Source organism: Lontra canadensis, unplaced genomic scaffold, assembly GCF_010015895.1.
Source record: "Lontra canadensis isolate GAN:19392208 unplaced genomic scaffold, GSC_riverotter_1.0 scaffold74, whole genome shotgun sequence".
NCBI classification, from domain to species: Eukaryota; Metazoa; Chordata; class Mammalia; order Carnivora; family Mustelidae; genus Lontra; species Lontra canadensis.
In genome coordinates, this window is record NW_022631068.1 from 1,201,003 (window position 1) to 1,218,637 (window position 17,635).

General features: G+C 36.2%; 1 protein-coding gene across 1 annotated transcript in view; it reads right to left on the bottom strand.

Annotated features, from left to right (window-relative positions):
- Positions 1 to 17,635, bottom strand: part of SOX6 (SRY-box transcription factor 6) — a 595,512-nt gene that overhangs the window by 324,492 nt on the left and 253,385 nt on the right. The gene's annotated exons all lie outside the window — the stretch shown is intronic.

The window sequence follows — 17,635 nt, forward strand, 5'->3', positions numbered from 1 at the left end:
GTCACATACATTTGAAAGTGGCTTATTTTCAGGTTTTAATGTTTGTTTATTTGATTGCTTTTAAAAGGACAAATCTGCTACGAAACATTTGCACAAGAATTCACGATACAGAGAAGGTAAGCTAACTGGTAAGAAGGTTAGATCCATCTGTGAGGAAAAAATGCAAAACTGAGATTGAAAATAACAAACACCTAAAAGTTTATAGAAAGAAAATGTTGTTACGTCTCTCTAAATCAGAACTGAGGGTTGGAAGCAACTGTTCTTTAGCTACAGCCCATCAGTAATCTTACATTCACCTCATCTGTCTAGGCATGGGTATTCTCTTGCCCAATTAAAAAAAAAATGTATGAAATAAAGCATCTGGCCTTTGTGATTCTCATCAGAAACATGAACATCTTAACTGCTCCTCTCTCTCTCTCCCCCTTCACAAAGACGTCCAGCAAACTTCAAGAACTAAGGGAAGAAATAGGAGGCAAAAGTTATAGTAATACCTGGTGGGAAAGAGGGAAAAAAGAAAAATGGAGCCTAGACAAAGTACCGGTTTCAAGATAACTATAAATGACAAACGCTAGGCAATTAGTATTTTTGTCATTGTAGAAGGTTAAATAAAACTTGTTTTCAGGGCTGTTGGGAACATATTATGAGATAACATTTGTAAAGCAACTAGGCACAAGACTAAGCTCTAAGCAGTGGTATTTAATAAGTGGTAGGTACCATTATTCTGATGGAAGGAGCAGATCTAAGGATGGAACCAATGCGGTTCTCTTCCCCTCTGGACCTAAGGAATTGTTTAGTAAAACATGTTATGACTCTTAAAGTAAACTGAATACTGTGAAGCCTGAGCATATACTAAAAACCATTGAATTGTATACATTAAATGGGTAAATTGTGTGTATGTGTACTGTATCCTAATAAAGCTGTTAAAAATATGGTAAGCCAAATCAGTCTTTTTTTTTTTTTATTCCCAGTACTAACACAATGCCTAGCACAGAACAGACGCTCATTACATTTGTACTGAAATAAATTGAAAAGGATAAAATAAATGGAGTAGGACAGGGGCAGGAAAGAGAGCTCCTCTTTACCTTGCTCCCAGATCTAGGAAAGACATTTTATTTCATTTAATGTTTACAATAACTCTATAGCATAATGCAGAGGAACCCCTTCTTTTAGATGTCAGTCATGGTTAGTAACTTCTTGGGATGTCAGGTCATTCTCTGCTTTGTGCAAATGAAAACTCAGAAATGGGGGTGCCTGGGTGGCTCAGTCACCTAAGTGTCTGCCTATGGCTCAGGTCAAGATCTCAGGGTCCTGGTATCGAGCCCCTCATTGGGCTCCCTGCTCAGCAGGGTAGTCTGCTTCTCCCTCTCCCCCTGTCCCTCCCCCCGCTCATGCTCTCTCTCTTTCTTCACTCTCTTTCAAATGAATAAATACCCTTAAAAAAAAGAAAGAAAGAAAACTCAGAAATGTGTTTTCCAAAGGCATTTCTATCTCTTAGTAATGTTGTGATCAGAAATTTGACCTAGACTTTTTTGTACCAGTATCACCATTGGATAAATCATGCTTCCATCACTTTCATTTCAAGTGCAAACTAGTCTTGTATCATAGCCTATAAATCAAAAACAACAACAACAACAACAACAACAAAAATTTTGACTAACCTAAGAGATTAAAAACCAAGTCAAAACAACTCATGTAGAAGTGGGTTACCTACAAATAAGCCAACATTGACCATAATACAAAGGGCTTTCCCATCACTCCTAAACTGAAATTAAAAGATATTAGGAATGGCTCTCCTGCCTGAGGAATAATTTAAAGTTTCACTTACTCATGTCCTTTGTGAGATAGACTGCTTTCTTTGTTTTTGTTTTTGTTTTTGTTTTTTAACCTATGGGAATGTAGCCACCACCATCCTACACCACAGACAATCACCATAGGTTCCCACACCAATGACCCACTCTGTCCTCAGCCCCATAATCTGTGCAAAGTGGCTAAACACTCCCAAGAAGCAGAGAATAAGAAGCTGAAAAGTCATGATTTTTCCAAAAAAGTGATAAGAACTACTTGCAATATGTCACCAGGCACCAACATAGGCAGTGGATAAAATCATCAATGGGGGCGCCTGGGTGGCTCAGTGGGTTAGGGCCTCTGCCTTCAGCTTGGGTCATGATCTCAGGGTACTAAGATGGAGCACCGTATAGGGCTCTCTGCTTGGCGAAGAGCCTGCTTCCCTTCCTCTCTCTCTGTCTGCCTCTCTGCCTACTTGTGATCTCTGTCAAATGAATAAACAAAATCTTTAAAAAAAAAATCATCAATGGTGTAAGTCATTAAGTCCCCTTATGCCATTCTTAGGAACAAGGGAAATGTGCAAATTTTACCATTTCCGGCCTCACTTTTTAACTTACTAAAACTTAACAAATAATGGCCTCTCGTGAATGGAAGCCTACAGGCAATTGATCTGTGTAAATGGGCACTTAAGTCCAAACACTTACAACGAAGAGGGTACTGTTGGGTAAAAGGCAGTAATACCAAATTAGAAAAAGAAACTTGACAAAGCATCTCTAAGGTTCTTTTTAAGAGGGTAGGCAATATTTAAGTAAGTTTTTTTAACGGAAAAAAAAGCTCAACTTATGTAATTTCCTAAAAATGAAACAGGTCCTATGAAATAGCAGTTTGAGGAAAGATGCCCAGCGATGATATCTGTTGTGTCTTGATGCATGTCACAGCAGCATAGTCACGGAGAGATGCTAGATAGCATTTCCCTAAAGCAATGGTTCTCAAACTTCAATATTTAGAATTCCCTAGCAAATATGTTAAAATGCAGATTCCCTCACCTCCCTCAACACCCCCAATGGAGGGTCCCAGGAATATGGTGTTTGATAAATACCCCAAGTGATTCCAATGTATAGGTCCTTTCATTCTGATGCATCCCACTTCAAGAAACACTGATCCTTATGAAAGCAATGAAATAAAAGTTTTGCCTGAATGCTACAATATGCATAGAATTATGAAAATTTTTAAGAAGGCTAGTTAGTTTTAATTTTAAAAAAAAATAATATAAAGGAGATTACTTCTTTTGTTCTTTCTTATGAAAACAACCACTGTATAACATGACTGAGCAAATGAACATCACAACAAGCAGAGCATATGGGAACAGAGTTAGCATTAGTTCATTCAAAGGCAAGTTACTATAAGTTTGTTTTCTCTCAACCCCAACCTCAGTGGTACACCAAACCTACCAGTGAAGATAATTCTTGAAATACTATTTAAAAGGATCCCAGTCACAACAGAAGAACTAAAGCAACATTGATTCAGATTATCTAAAGAGCTTTTTGCTGGAAGTCAATTAAATACAACGCAAAATGATAGGCAGGTGCCTGAAAAAGCACACAGTAATACAAAAATATAGTCATTAGGCAAAGTTTCTAGAAAACACAAGCAATCTTCACAAATTAAAAATATTTAATTAAGATGTTTCCATGTCTGAAGGGGTAGAAAAGTAAATATTAAAGACAAAACATATACAAGGTGATGGATGTCAACTAAACTTACTGTGGTAATCATTTCACAATACATACATGTGCCAAATAATTATGTTCTACACTTTCATATGTTATTTGTCAATTATATCTAAATAAAACTGGAAAAAATGTTTTAAAATAAATATTGCCCAGATTTTTCAGAGGTTGTTACTCAAAACAGATTTTTCAGCAGTGGCAATAGAAAGACATTAGACTTAAATAGCCTTCTCATGGTAATGTGAATATATCAAACACACATAAATTTTTGAGCTTTTGTGCTTCATGTTCTTTTCCTCTAGAATGTCCTACATTCTCTTTGACTATTCACTCAACCCACTTCTCAAAGCTCAGATCAAATTGTATTTCATCCTTGAAGTCCTTCCTGACTATAGTGGGCCTCACTATCCTCCTACCCCCTGAACTACACATCGAAGCACATCAGAACCACACAACTTAGCATTTAATAATATACTGAAATAAATTATTCATTACTATTTTGCATGTTATTAGTCATATCTGCAACTAAATTTTAACACTTAAAGAATTGGGGCCATGTCTCATGTTTCTTAGATATACCCCCAGCCAAGAGTGCCCAACAAAATGTTAAGTACATCATCAGCTGCTGAACTTCAAACAACTACTCATCAAATATGTCAAAAATAATTTAAAATATACGTCTAAGGGTAAAGATTTGTTCTAACAGTGACGGGATTGCTTATTTAAGCAAAATATTGAAAACTGAAATATTTTTTTAAAAAAGGGATTCATTTAATAGAAGATGATATAGCTACACAGAGGAATACCACGCAGCCATTAAAAACAATATTATATATGGTGAAGACAGAGTTGTTTATAATGATGAACAATTACAGGCAACCTACATAACCAATTTTAGAGATCATTCTGAGGGCATTAGGGTTTCATCCAGAGGGTAAAATGATTTGAAACTACTGAAAATCATATTTTTACAGAAAATGTAGTGATGTAGGAATGTTCATAATGTATTGTTGGTAAAAAGTAAGTGAGTAAGAAACATCAATATACATTTTTTTTAAGAAAAAATTATGTACAGAAGAAAAGACACCAGAATTTCCAACAAAACATAAATGGTCCTCTGAGTGTTGGGATAATAGGTAGCTTTAATTTTCTTTTTGAAGTTATCCATATTTTGCAAATGTTCTATTACAAATACTCCTTTTAAACAGAAAGTAAATATTGTTGTCAAGACTGACTATGAATACCAAAAACATGTTGTAGAAATAATTCATTTACAAAGAAAGACGTTTTAAATGGGAAAAAGGATATATTGTATCATTTAGTACATGGCCCTCTTGAAGATGTCTAGAGAGTTAGTGTATTATAATCTCCCTGTATTGAACCCAGAAAAAAATAACCAAGCTTTCTTTCCTTGGCATTTTTGCAGCCGAAGGCTCTCAAATAATATTTTCTAACAAATTTAATTACGTAAAAAGGAATCCTTGCATCAACTGAAATCTAGATCCTTATCATTATCACCTATTGTTTCCCATTTTCCGTCAAAAGATACACAAAATCAATCTATTTCCTCTTCTGTGTTAGAGTTACTCAAATTCTGAAGGGAGGGATTGAATTAATAGTTCTTTTCTAGGGGACACCCCTCCAGTTTCTACACCCATTTCCTATTTGACATGGTTTCCTGACCCTTCGTCTCTCTCCTTTGATTCACTCCAGTTTCTAGATGCTGTTGTTAAGATGTGTTGCCAAGAACTGAATACCAAAGTTCTGTATCTTTGTTTTCAGCAAGAACAAAGTAACAGTCAGGAGGTTATGCAGCTTCCCTCATGTCACACAGGTAGAACCGGCAGAACTGGTTTAAAATTCAAAGGTAGGTTTTTTGTCTCCAGATCCAGTGCTTTTCTCCTTCCATAGCACTATAATAAAATCGCTCTCACCAGTAAAAGATGCCATAATTCCAATAACATGAACCTTCTAAATCTTTTTGTTACCTTGCATTGCCAGAGAGGAGCTTTACCTACGTTGAGACAGGAATTCCATTTTGTTATTAGCCCTAATCCAATACCAAGACGCACCTTGAATTGGTTATCTCTTGCATAAAAATCACCGTAAAACAGTTCTTAAAACAACTATAATCATTTATCTTCAATGGCTTCTGTGAATCAGGAATTCGGGAGAATCTGGTCTGGGTAGTTCTGTCTCAGGGTCTCCCACGAGGTTGCCAGTAAGTCAGTGATTAAGGTTGGAGTCATCACATAGACTTGTTTATTCACAAATGTGAACCCTTCAAGAATCTGGGGCTGGAAGCCAGCGTTTCTTGGACATTTTCTTCCACCTCTGTGTGATCTCTTCACATGATCTTTCCTCTCCAGGATAAGCTTCAGACTAGTTGGACTTCTTGCGTGGTAGATCAGGTCTCTAAAGGTGCAGGCCCCCAAAAAGAGCCAGATGAAAGCTGTATCACTATTTCTAACCTAGTCTGGGGAGTCATGCCATGTAACTGTCAGCGCAATCTATTCAACAGTAAGTCACCAAGGCTTGCACATAGTCAAGAGGGTGGGACTTAGACCCCGCCTTTCTACAGGGTGGAGTTATAACTTCATCCTCAAAGAGTTGTTGTAAGAAATGAATAATATATAAAGCCCTTAGGACACTATCACCTAACTACTCAACATACAGTAACTACTCTTATTATTAAATATCAAACATCTTGTCAAAACAATTGTCTTGTGTTTCAATTTTTAATTCTGAAAACCCAGTCATGATGACCACTGACACCTTTCTTAAGTTTTCTTATTCTCATTCATCTAAGTATAATAATAAATACTAAATGACATTACTCTCTTCAATATCAATGCTCAAAAATCACCTCCTTTATAAAGTCATCCCAAACTAATCATCAAGATCTGACCCCTCGCAAAACTCCAGTAACCTTAGCATTTGCAACTAGCTTTTTCCAGGGATGCTTCCTATCAATTCCCACTTGACCTAACTGCATATGGATTATCTCCACTCTGTCCCAGAGCAGCTGTAGTACACTACTGCTCTAATTTGTCTGGGTTGCCAACTGGACTTGACCAAGAATATGAACGGGCAGTCATTACTGCACACAGAGGAGAGCTACAGGCTGGAGTTGCAAAAGTCAGATAAGACGTAAGGAACTGAAACAAGCAGAGACCATAGGTCAGGAATGGAATCTTGTCCTACATAATAGAATTGAAACACACATACAGGTAGAAGTCATTGCTGCTGGGAGAAATGACTGGGAAATGGCCTCTCTAAGCAGCTGCATAAATCAACTTCCCTACATACTGTCCAATGTAGCTGCAGAGACAGAATATTAGCCTCTTTTCCCCTTTCCTCCACCCATTATGAGGCTACATTAAATGTGCTCCTTCTTATTGCATTGAATGCTGTCATTTTGTTTTTGCCTTTGTTTCCCATTTTAGTTATACTGTCTTACCAATGACAGCTTTATCCTCACTCTAGTCTACCCTCCCTCCAGATAAGATTTATTGGGATACCAAATTATAAGTTTGTCCCTGATTTCTGACAACCCCCAATCTATAGCAAGCTTCTGTTTCCTTAAACCCTATCCCAAATCACTCCAACAAAGCCCAAATCCTAAAAAATGTTCTTTTGAATATTATCTTACTGAGACATTTGATGGTTCTCCGTAGTGTGTGTTCTCCCTACTTTAATGTATCATAAACCCAATTTGTTCAACAACAGGTATGTCCCTGATAGTCTTTAAATTAAGGAAATTAATGGGATACAATGGCTGTAAAGAAATTATAAACAATAATAAAACCAACTAAAAGTTGTTTTTGTTTGATTTAAATCACTGTGTACTAGCAACTCAGCCACGTCATGATCACTCTTCTCTGTCAGAACAGATGGCTCCACCCCCCCTTTTGTATGCACTGCATTTTATATATTTCAAGTTTCTATTAAGCATTCAAGTTATATCACACAAATTTATACATACAAGTATTGTAATATAGTATATTAAGTTATATGTAAGAGCTAGATATGAACTGCTTTTTCCGATTCCCCACTCCAAACAACTCTTTTTTGATGGGCCAAAAACTACCTGCCATTTGTGTTGTGTAAGACACATACTACTTCAGTATTAGTGGGTGACTGACAGATAAAGCTTTACTTAATCTAGGTTCCAATAACTTCTTGCTAACAAAGGAAATCTAACATTTTTAATATGCCGAAAACTAAATTGCTAACATTCACAGGTTCTTTCTCAAAGAAAAAAGTGTGTTTTTTCTCCAACGTGACATATTTCAGGGGAAAGCATTGGTTTAAAGAAGCTTATATAAATGAAAATACTGAATTTGGTTCCAATTAACAACAGATTATTCCTGATAAAAGTATCAGTAATTCTAGTAGTAAAACAAGGTTTTATATTCTTTTTCTCTTTTATTAAAGCTGATACTTGGTAGAATATATTAGATTTATATAGCATTCTCAAAGTTGGAACAACATCCTGCCACTTTACACTACTATTATATTGTTCAATAACAATAAATTTATTCATGATGTGTCAGAATATAAATTCATCACCAATATTTGCTGAAGTGTCATGATTTCTAAAGTCTAAGAAATGAAAGCTATTGTTTTTAAAGTGTTATTATGATTCAAAGAAAAACAAATTATAATAGTAAGTTTTTAAAATGTCCTCAGCACTATATTTAATAAGTGGAAGCAAAATACAAAAAAAAAAAAAAATTAAAGTCTCCAAACCTGTCAAGACAAGTACATAGAAAAGCTTTGCCTCCTCTATACACTATCAGCCTCACAAAGAGAATCAAAATCTCAAGATTCAAAGGTCCTTAAAAATCTAATTGCTTAGGGGGTGCCTGGGTGGCTCAGTGGGTTAAAGTCTCTGCCTTCAGCTCAGGTCATGATCCCAGGGTCCTGGAATTGAGCCCCACATGGGGGGGGGGGGGGACTCTGCTCAGCAGGGAGCCTGCTTCCCTCTCTCTCTCTCTCTCTCCCTACTTAATGATCTCTGTGTGTCAAATAAATAAATAAATAAATCTTTTTAAAAAATAATGAAAAATTTTTAAAAATCTAATTGCTTAATCCCATCTAGTACTTGAATCCCTATGCAGAAAAAGATGGTATAATGGTTAACAGAATGCAGGCTCTCTGGGCCAGATTTTGTAGTTAAGTCACAGCTTTTCTACCTACCTCCCATATAACTCAGGCAAGTTAACTAACTTCTCAGAGTTGAGAATATTTTATGACTTTTTGGTAATAGAATGGCAAGAGGACCTTTAAGGCAGGCAGGTCTGATGGTGAATTTGCCGACACATGGAGCAGTGTCAGGTCCAGCTATTAGCAGATTTGTGTGCCTACTAATTTTAAGCAGTTAACTTTCATCTGGCAATTCTTTAGTATTCAAACTACCACATGATCCTCAAACAACACTACCAGGCTAGGTTGAATTGGACTAAGACAATTTTAACTTTGAAGCCAAGAAAGTTAAAAGTAGCAAGAGACTTGGTGAATACAGTTCAAATCTTTCATTTTTGAGATGAGGAAATTGAAGTCCAAAGATATAAAGTGACTTCCCTAAGGTCACACAGCAAATTAGCGACAGAGATAAACATAGGCCTTCTATGAAGCAATATCCTTTCCTCTAAATTATGTTTCCTCTAAATAACCTCAGGGAAAAATTTCCACTAAATCAAGAATTTTTTTGTTTATTTGTTTGCTTTTTACAATTTGAGGCACTGGGGAATAAGGGGTGTGATTATGCAGAAGTTGGAGAAGTATAATTGGACAAGTTCTTACAGAGCAACTTTCTATGCATAGAGTCTCAAATGATTCCACAGAGCTTTTCTTACAAGATAACTACTTACTCTAGTGTCAAGTCTATTATCCTCATGCTCTCCTCCTTTGCAGTTGTTTTCTCTTCCTCCCCATTTGAGAGATACCAGTGCACTTATGAAAATAACTGTGTATTTTTTATATATAATCAGCAAAGCAGCCTGTATGCTTTAAATGAACTGAAAGCTATGGTGGATGCTTAAATTACATACACATCACTGGATCCAGGTATCAGTCAGCTCACCAGGAACCCATTTTGCATAACTATCATCCAAATGAGGAATAATAAAGAGCACTTTGAAATAGTGGACAAACCCAGACATCAGAATTATGAAGTGGAAACAAAGGAGGTGATGTAAAAAACCTCCCTAACCTGTACCAAAAATAGGTAAATAGCCTTGAAACTAGGACAGTCAAGGCACCAGGGACCTGTTGTAGGACACTAGCTCAGAATGAACAGGGAAGAGGAGGGCTGGTAGCATGACACAAGTAGTCTGTTGAAATGTGATTTAATCCAGCTTCTAGGAAACCTGTTTGTAATTCAAAACAGAAACTGGGGTCATTGGAGGAGAAGGGGATCTACCATCATTCAAGGGTATCAGAGTAGCTTTAAAAAAAAACGGGACTCAAAACTTTTAGGAAAAAGGTAAGGTAGTTGGGATTCAGTAGGAAAAGGTAATGGGATGGTAATTAAGCACCCAGGAACAAATATTGGTATGATAATTAACTATGTCTTGGTTGTCTATCTAAAAATGATGAGACTGGGGTCACATTTAAAAAATCTCGGAGTACATACTTTCTATCTCACAGTTTTTTTTGTTGTTGTTGTTGTTGGTTTTTTTTTGAGAGAGAGAGTGCATGTGCCTACACAGTGTGGGGAGGACAGGCAGAGGGAAAGGGAGAGAGAGAATCTCAAGCAGGCTCCATGGTCGGAGCAGAGCCTGACACAGAACTCCATCTCATGACCCTGAGATCATGGCTTGAGCCAAAATAAAGAGTCTGACACTTAACTGACTGAGCCAACCAGGTGCTCCACAAATCTTAATTTTAAGAAGTACCCAAGCCCAATCAAGGCCTATCAAATCCATTTGTTAATAGAGATTTTACTCTATTAACAGTGATGTCCTTCCATGGCCTTGTTTACCCAGAGAAGAGCAACTAGAGAACAAATTGTTCTCTCTGTCATACATACTGAGTGAGCCCTCATGACTGCTCTGGGACTCAAATAGTTCCCCTCTTCACTGGCTATTGCCCAGAAAGGGTCCCAATTTAGAAAACTCTACCACAAAAGCCTTCAAATCTCCTTCTAATACATCAAATCCATGTAATGACTTAATATGAAACTCTCTGTAATCCAGAAATTTTAAAATAATATCTCCAGCTCTCTGACTTAAGTTTTTTAGAGACAGAACAAGTACAAAGAGACTAAAAATGATACCTCAGAGGCTGTGTTGCTAATAAGGCATCCATCTATCTATTTATATCTATCTATCTATCTATCTATCTATCTGTATTTACATTTCCAGGAAAAGGGAAAGTAGGCACAAAAATGTCACTAATTTACCACAAGGCAGCAACAAGTCTAACTCTGTCATCAGGTGCCCCCAATGCCTGGAAGCTATGCATTGCTCTACCTGAAGGCAGCACGCAAACTTGAGTTGATGGCTCAGTTACAATCATAAAATCCATGTTTTTTCTCTTCTCAGGGCTGGGAGGGGGAGGTAGATGAGTAGGGAGGGAAGATATGAATTTATATTTTTCTAATTTCCAAATACCCAAAAACTCGGATTCAGATTCATTCCTTGCTCTACTGTGTCATTGCTCATGGATCCAAGGGAAGGGTAGCCAAAAGGACAGCTAAATTCTAATCTTACTGTAAACTTCAAAAAGTTAAATAAATAAACCATAATCAACTTCACATACAAAATATATCAGCATAAGAACAAAACAAAAAAATGACAGAGGTAACTTCAGTAGAAGCATACAAGGAACAAAATAATTAATATAGTTGAAGGCCATGTACTAACTCTGAATTCAGGAGCAAAAATTTATTCCAATTTGTTCATGGAATACACTAGCTTAACCCTGGATAACACAATCCTCATGTAAAGAGCTACTAATTTACTACTAAAGCTAACCAAAAAGTTCCTAAATAATAGTAATTGCAAAAAAAAAAAAAAAGGCAGCTTGTTTTGTGTGCCTGAGAATATTGTACTCTAGGTACTCTCAGTACACCAGCAGTGAAAAAAAATCAGAGTTAAATTATAATGAAAGCAAAAGTTTACAAAATAATTCCCAATCATTTTATTAAATAAGGTTTTCCATTTTCTAGGATGTTAATGAAATATAAAGAAGATAAATGAAATGCATAAATATTCATTTCTAATTTTTACCTGATTGTAAAATTTTATTAGCAAAGGTTTGTAATTTATACTTTGGATTCCAGAATGTGGTTTACACAGAGATATATTATTGAACTCAATTTGCATCACCCAGAAAAATAATGCCTAGAGGTCATGGGAATGCAGTAATACCAAAATAATACTTAAAAGGTTAATAGTATAAAAAATAAATGTCATCACACTGAAAGCTATATTAACAAAAGCAATAATGGCTTGAAGTCGTTCTTCTTCTAAAAGGTTACATTTCTCTTGGAAAGCAAGGAAAACTTCTTATTGCAGAGGACAATCAAACAGTGGGATAATTTGCATATCAAGATAATTAAGGCACATTCATTAGATGTGTTCAAGAAAGATTAGATATGTTCCTGTAAGGAACAGAGTAGGCGCTTTCCTGCTTAATGCAGGTGGTTTAATTCAATAATCAAAGAGAGCCCTTTCAATGTCATCTCCGAATGATTCATTATGTTAAAGTTGCCTTTAATGGAAACCAACCCTCCCCAAATTAGTGTAAGAAGGTAGAGCAGGAGGAGTGAAAACTATAACCCCAGCTTCCTCCTTCCAAAGCAAAATGTTCCCTGTCACAGGCACCACCATCTTCTTCATGCTGATATACAAGAACCTTAAGATTCATATCTCATTCTAATCATGAAAAGTTCAAATTAGTCACATAAAACACTGCATGCTATATAATATATACATTGCTTTCTACAACATGTTGCTTCAAAGCCTTACAGGAATGTGCAGATTTCATTATTCCAGTTATCATATTTCATTATAGTGATGTACCCAGATCACCACTAAGTAAGAAGGAATTCTATACAGGAAAGTATGCATTAATCAGAACCACCTATAGACAGTGGAGTTCTGCTTTAATCTGAAAATTATTGTTCTTTAATCAGAAAATTATGACATCAGCTTCCATTGATTAATACTGACCAGTCTGACAAGAAGCCTATCTTAAAAAAACAAATAGAAATCTTCTGAATCCATCCAGAAAATAAAGCTATCTGGAACAGGCCTGGCTCACTCAAGGTGTTCTGCTAGACTACATCATCCCAGTTTTTCTATTAATAACCAAGTCTTATTTTAAATAATTATTGGAAACTGACCTTTTATAAGTGTTGGAAATACTACAGAACTCAGGCTGTACTTTGGTCATGAAGGAATATTTGCATATGGACAGTAGAGAGGAAAAATCAAACCACAGGAACAGCCCCGGCATCACGGTGAGGTGCACACTAGCAGCTTATTGGTGAAAGAAATAAAAACAAAATATTTAGGAAGCATAAAGATATCACCTAAAAATGAAGCACATTAGGGAAATATTGGTTGAATCCCAGAAAAAAATAATCCTTATGAACATGAAGGAATGCTGTAAATTGTAAGTGAATGCCAGTCATGGAGTTTGCTAAGAGATTCATGTTATAGTCAGTGCTCTGCAAACTCCAGTCACTGGCTCTCATACAGCCTGAAAGATTAAAATAAAAATAAACATGGCATATCTTGTCTCCTTGAAAATATTCTGTATATACAGTTTTATTATACTGAAAAAAAAAAAGATGCGAGGTCCTGATTTTCCTTGAACTGTCAAAATACAAAAGAAATGCAAAAAGTCTTTCCACAGATGTAGCGAAGTACTGGATTTTTATATTTTGGCAGGTGCTCAATATGCAGCCCACATAATCACACGTTAATGACTGGAGTGTGTTAATCAGCACGCATACCTGATTCTTTCTTGCCCAAGGGGGAAAAAAGCCAAGTATTCCAGAGCATGTTAGTGTTTCTCCTTTTGATAAAGATTTTGATAATATGCTTGGTAAGAAAACTTTTCCAAAAAGTATATTTAAAGCTGTATTATATCATTAAGGTTAATAATAAAATAATTCCAATTTTCATAAACATCAAGATATTTTCAATATCTTATTTTCAAGTAATCATTCTGCTTAATTTAAAGTACCCAGATTGGGGTGCCTGGGTGGCTCAGTGGGTTGGGCCCCTGCCTTACAGCTCAGGTCATGATCTTAGGGTCCTGGGATAGAGCCCCACATCAGGCTCTCTGCTCAGCAGAGAGCCTGCTTCCCCCTCCCTCTCTTTGCCTGCCTTTCTGTCTACCTGTGATCTCTGTCTGTCAAATAAACAAAATCTTAAAAAAAAAATAAAGTACCCAGATTTAGGAAAGTTTTTTAAAGATCTACACTTTTTAATAGCAGGAATGAAACAGTGTACACAACCAGGATATGGAAATGCCAAGATGATCAATGTGTTAACATTAGACAACAGTAGTTGTCTATTTCACTAACCATACCAGGCAATAAAATATGGTTTTACTTTTTGGTTTAAATTGTAAGCACGTTCCCATCATTAAATTTCTGAGAGAGGTTTAAAAAGAGACTACTGAGTGCTAAGTACAGTTTCAAATTTACAGAAAATGGGAAATCTCCCACAAGGCTCCCTGGAGAAGGCTATTTCATGACTCAGCAGACAAGGGAGGACAATTATCACTTGTTACCAGAAGTTCAGGTTTGAAATGTACTTAAATTGAATGAATTCCAAAATTCTAAAATGAGAGGAGTGGTAACTAAATTTTCCAGGAAGTGTAAACCTTGCTATTTTATGGATTATTTTCTAGTGCTTCATAGACCAAGCAGGTACCAAAAAGATGCATATGAACCTTGCCTTTGGTGTTAAGACTATAAAATAGGTCCAGGCGAACTGGTGGGCTCCACTACACTTTCTAAAGCACAGTCTCAATAAAAGTGAGAAAATAAATTTTATTTGGGTGCTACTTACTATCTTAAATGACTAAATCTTAACAACTCAAGTTTTTAAAATCTTTCAAAAGCTTACAAAATTAGAAATCTTCTAAAATTCCGTCACAACACAAATCATCGCTGAGGAGGATTAAATCCTCACACAAATTCCTGGACTATGTTATCATGTAATGACAACAGCTCCAATCCCAGTCACAGTACAAAGTTCACATCAGAATTTTTATGACTCAGAGTGAACTACATAGAACAGTCCAGAAGTGATTAACAATTTCTTTTGTTTTGCTTAGTTCTTAAAAAATATTTAAATTTTTTTGAATTTCAATAGCATTAGTAATTTCTTTTTTTCTTATTATATTATATTAGTCACCATACAGTACATCATTAGTTTTTGATGTGTGTTCCAAGATTCATTGTTTGCGTATAAAATCCAGTGCTCCATGTAATACATGCCCTCCTTAATACCCATCACCAGGCCAACGCATCTCCCCACCCCCCTCCCTTCTAAAACCCTCAGTTTGTTTCTCAGAGTCCACTGATTAGCAACTTCTTTGGACTAAAAGCAAAAACATCAGAAAGGAGAAATTGTTTACAAGCAAGACAGTATTATTCCTAATATTTATTAAATATCTCAACATGCCTATTACTATTTTCTTTCAATTACAACAAAGGTCATTATTGGCAGTTTTATGTACAATGAAAAAGTATTTTTAAAACTTTTCTAAAAAATAAAATTTATTCAGGGGAATTTAAGTAGGTCTCTAAAATAAGTAGCTCTGATATTCTGGGGCTCAGGGTCCAATATGGTAATTTTTACTTAATTACATTAGTAATTAAAAGCCAGATGCATATAATCTCATCTTGACTTGAATTATATATCAATATAAGCATGCATTTAAGTGCACAGATGCACATGTGTATAGAAGATCTCTTAGAATCTTGTCATTTTGTGGATCTTGTAAGAGATACTCTTGGTATCCTGCCCACATTCCCGTGGCCTACCCCAGAGTTCACGTGCAAACAGTTTCATCTTAAGGAAAAAGCTTCTGCCTCACATGGGACCATTCTCTGTCCAGGAGCAAACCTACCCCCTACCCCCCATTCTTGGTCTTAGCAATTTCATTTCCTGTTCATTCTTGACTAAATTTCTGCCCACACAACTAAAGCCATGCCCACGTGGCTTAAAATATTCTCCTCACCTTCTGTGTGAACCTTCCCTTCTTTAGAATCTATGAGAACTCAAAGAATAACCTAACTGTTCACTCTTTCCCATAGCATCAAATTCTTACCAGTACTACTGCCGTAGTTTTCCTACTAGGTATCCTTGTTTCTGCTGTTATCTCCCACAACCAGTGTGCTGCAGAGCAGCCAAAACACATAAATCAAATCATATTAGTCCCTTGCTTAAAATCGTCCAATGACTTCCTCTTGAACTTGAAGTAAAGTCCAAACATCTCACCATAGCCCACAATACCCCAAAGTCTCTGCCATCTGCCTGCCTCCTTGATTTCATCTCATACCATTCCCTCCCTCACCCACTCCATCCCAGCCACTCTGTTGTTTTCTATTATTCAAATACACCAACCAAAAGGGCTATTGCACTTACTATAAACTCTAACTGGGTGTCTTCCCCCCAATTTTTGCATAGTTGGTTCCTCTCATTCGAACATCAACTCAGAAGTCACCCTCTCAAAGAGCACTTCCAGACTGTTTAGTCGTTCTTGATCACATTTTATTTAATTCTCTTTATTCCACTTATCATTGTCTGAAACTGGCTCACTCTGTGCAACTTCTTTATTGTCTGTCATACTACTAGATTCTAAGTTCCATGATAGCAGAGTTCCTTACCCTGCTTAGAACTTAGTAGGTGCTATATACTCAAGTAATCTTCAGCAGATAATCATTACAGAGTGTTGTACTGCCAGTCACTAAATATAACCACCAAATATTCCTTCGTCCTTGTTAACATTGAAAAGAATGATATACTACACATTTTTTCCATGAAAAAATTATGTGAATTTATTCCTGTCTAATGAATCAGTCCTAATGGGAACAAAAACACATTTCAGGAGACAATGTCAATATTCTTCTGGAAAAAAAAAAAAAAAGTACCGGTACATTGGTACACTCATATCATAATGAAAATAGTAGTGGCTGTGTGTAATAAATGGTAAAGGACGGTGAATTTTTATTTACACTAACTTTTCAGCCTTCAAATGGAATTTATCAATTAACATAGCACACTAAACTTAAAATCAAGCATTGGGGCATCTATAACATAAGTAATTATAATTAAAATCACAATCCAAACTTCTTAATCTCAAATTGGCCTCTGAATTCCAATCTCTAAAATCTCTAGTCTCCTTTGCTTTATGCCATAATGAACACTTTCCTTTGTTTGAAACTGAGTGGTCTCTAATTTTTTGGAACACCACATCAAAATGATCAGAATTTCAACATTTCAAGATTTTTTTTCTAATCAGGAAGTGCGGATTAGTGGAACTTCTCTGCCTTGCCTTCACCATCTCTTATAGTAAAGCTCTTCTGTGGTCTTGATATTTCAAAGTAAAACCTTCCTGAACCCAGCAGATAAGAAATTTTTAGTGCCTGTTTCTAACTGTTCACGAGTGAAGACCCATTACAAAAAGTAAATAACAATGGAAACTGAATAGGTACTAGTAGAATTGTTGTTGTTGTTTTTTACTTTTACATTTTATTTCTCCACAGCTATTTCATGGGGTTCAATTACAGTGGGTAATGAGTATGATCCACTGATGAGAACTACCAAGTTTTATTTAACTTCATAACAATACTTTTGGATGTCATATTTATTTGAAAGTAGAATGAGGTAAAGTGCTTATTAAATTTTACTTTAGTCAGAGTCTCCCCACCCCCCACCCCCCACACACACACTCTATATGTAGGTTTGCAGGACTGCCCAGAAACCGAAAATCCTTCTATTGTTTCTCTTCCTTGTAAAGAAAAATCGGTTGGGGATATGATACTCGCAGTGTAAGTCACTACAGGTCTGATGCTACAGTTGTTACGCATTATTGAATCTATCGAATGAAAAGGGAGCACAAAGGGAATTTCCAAATGCAGCTGC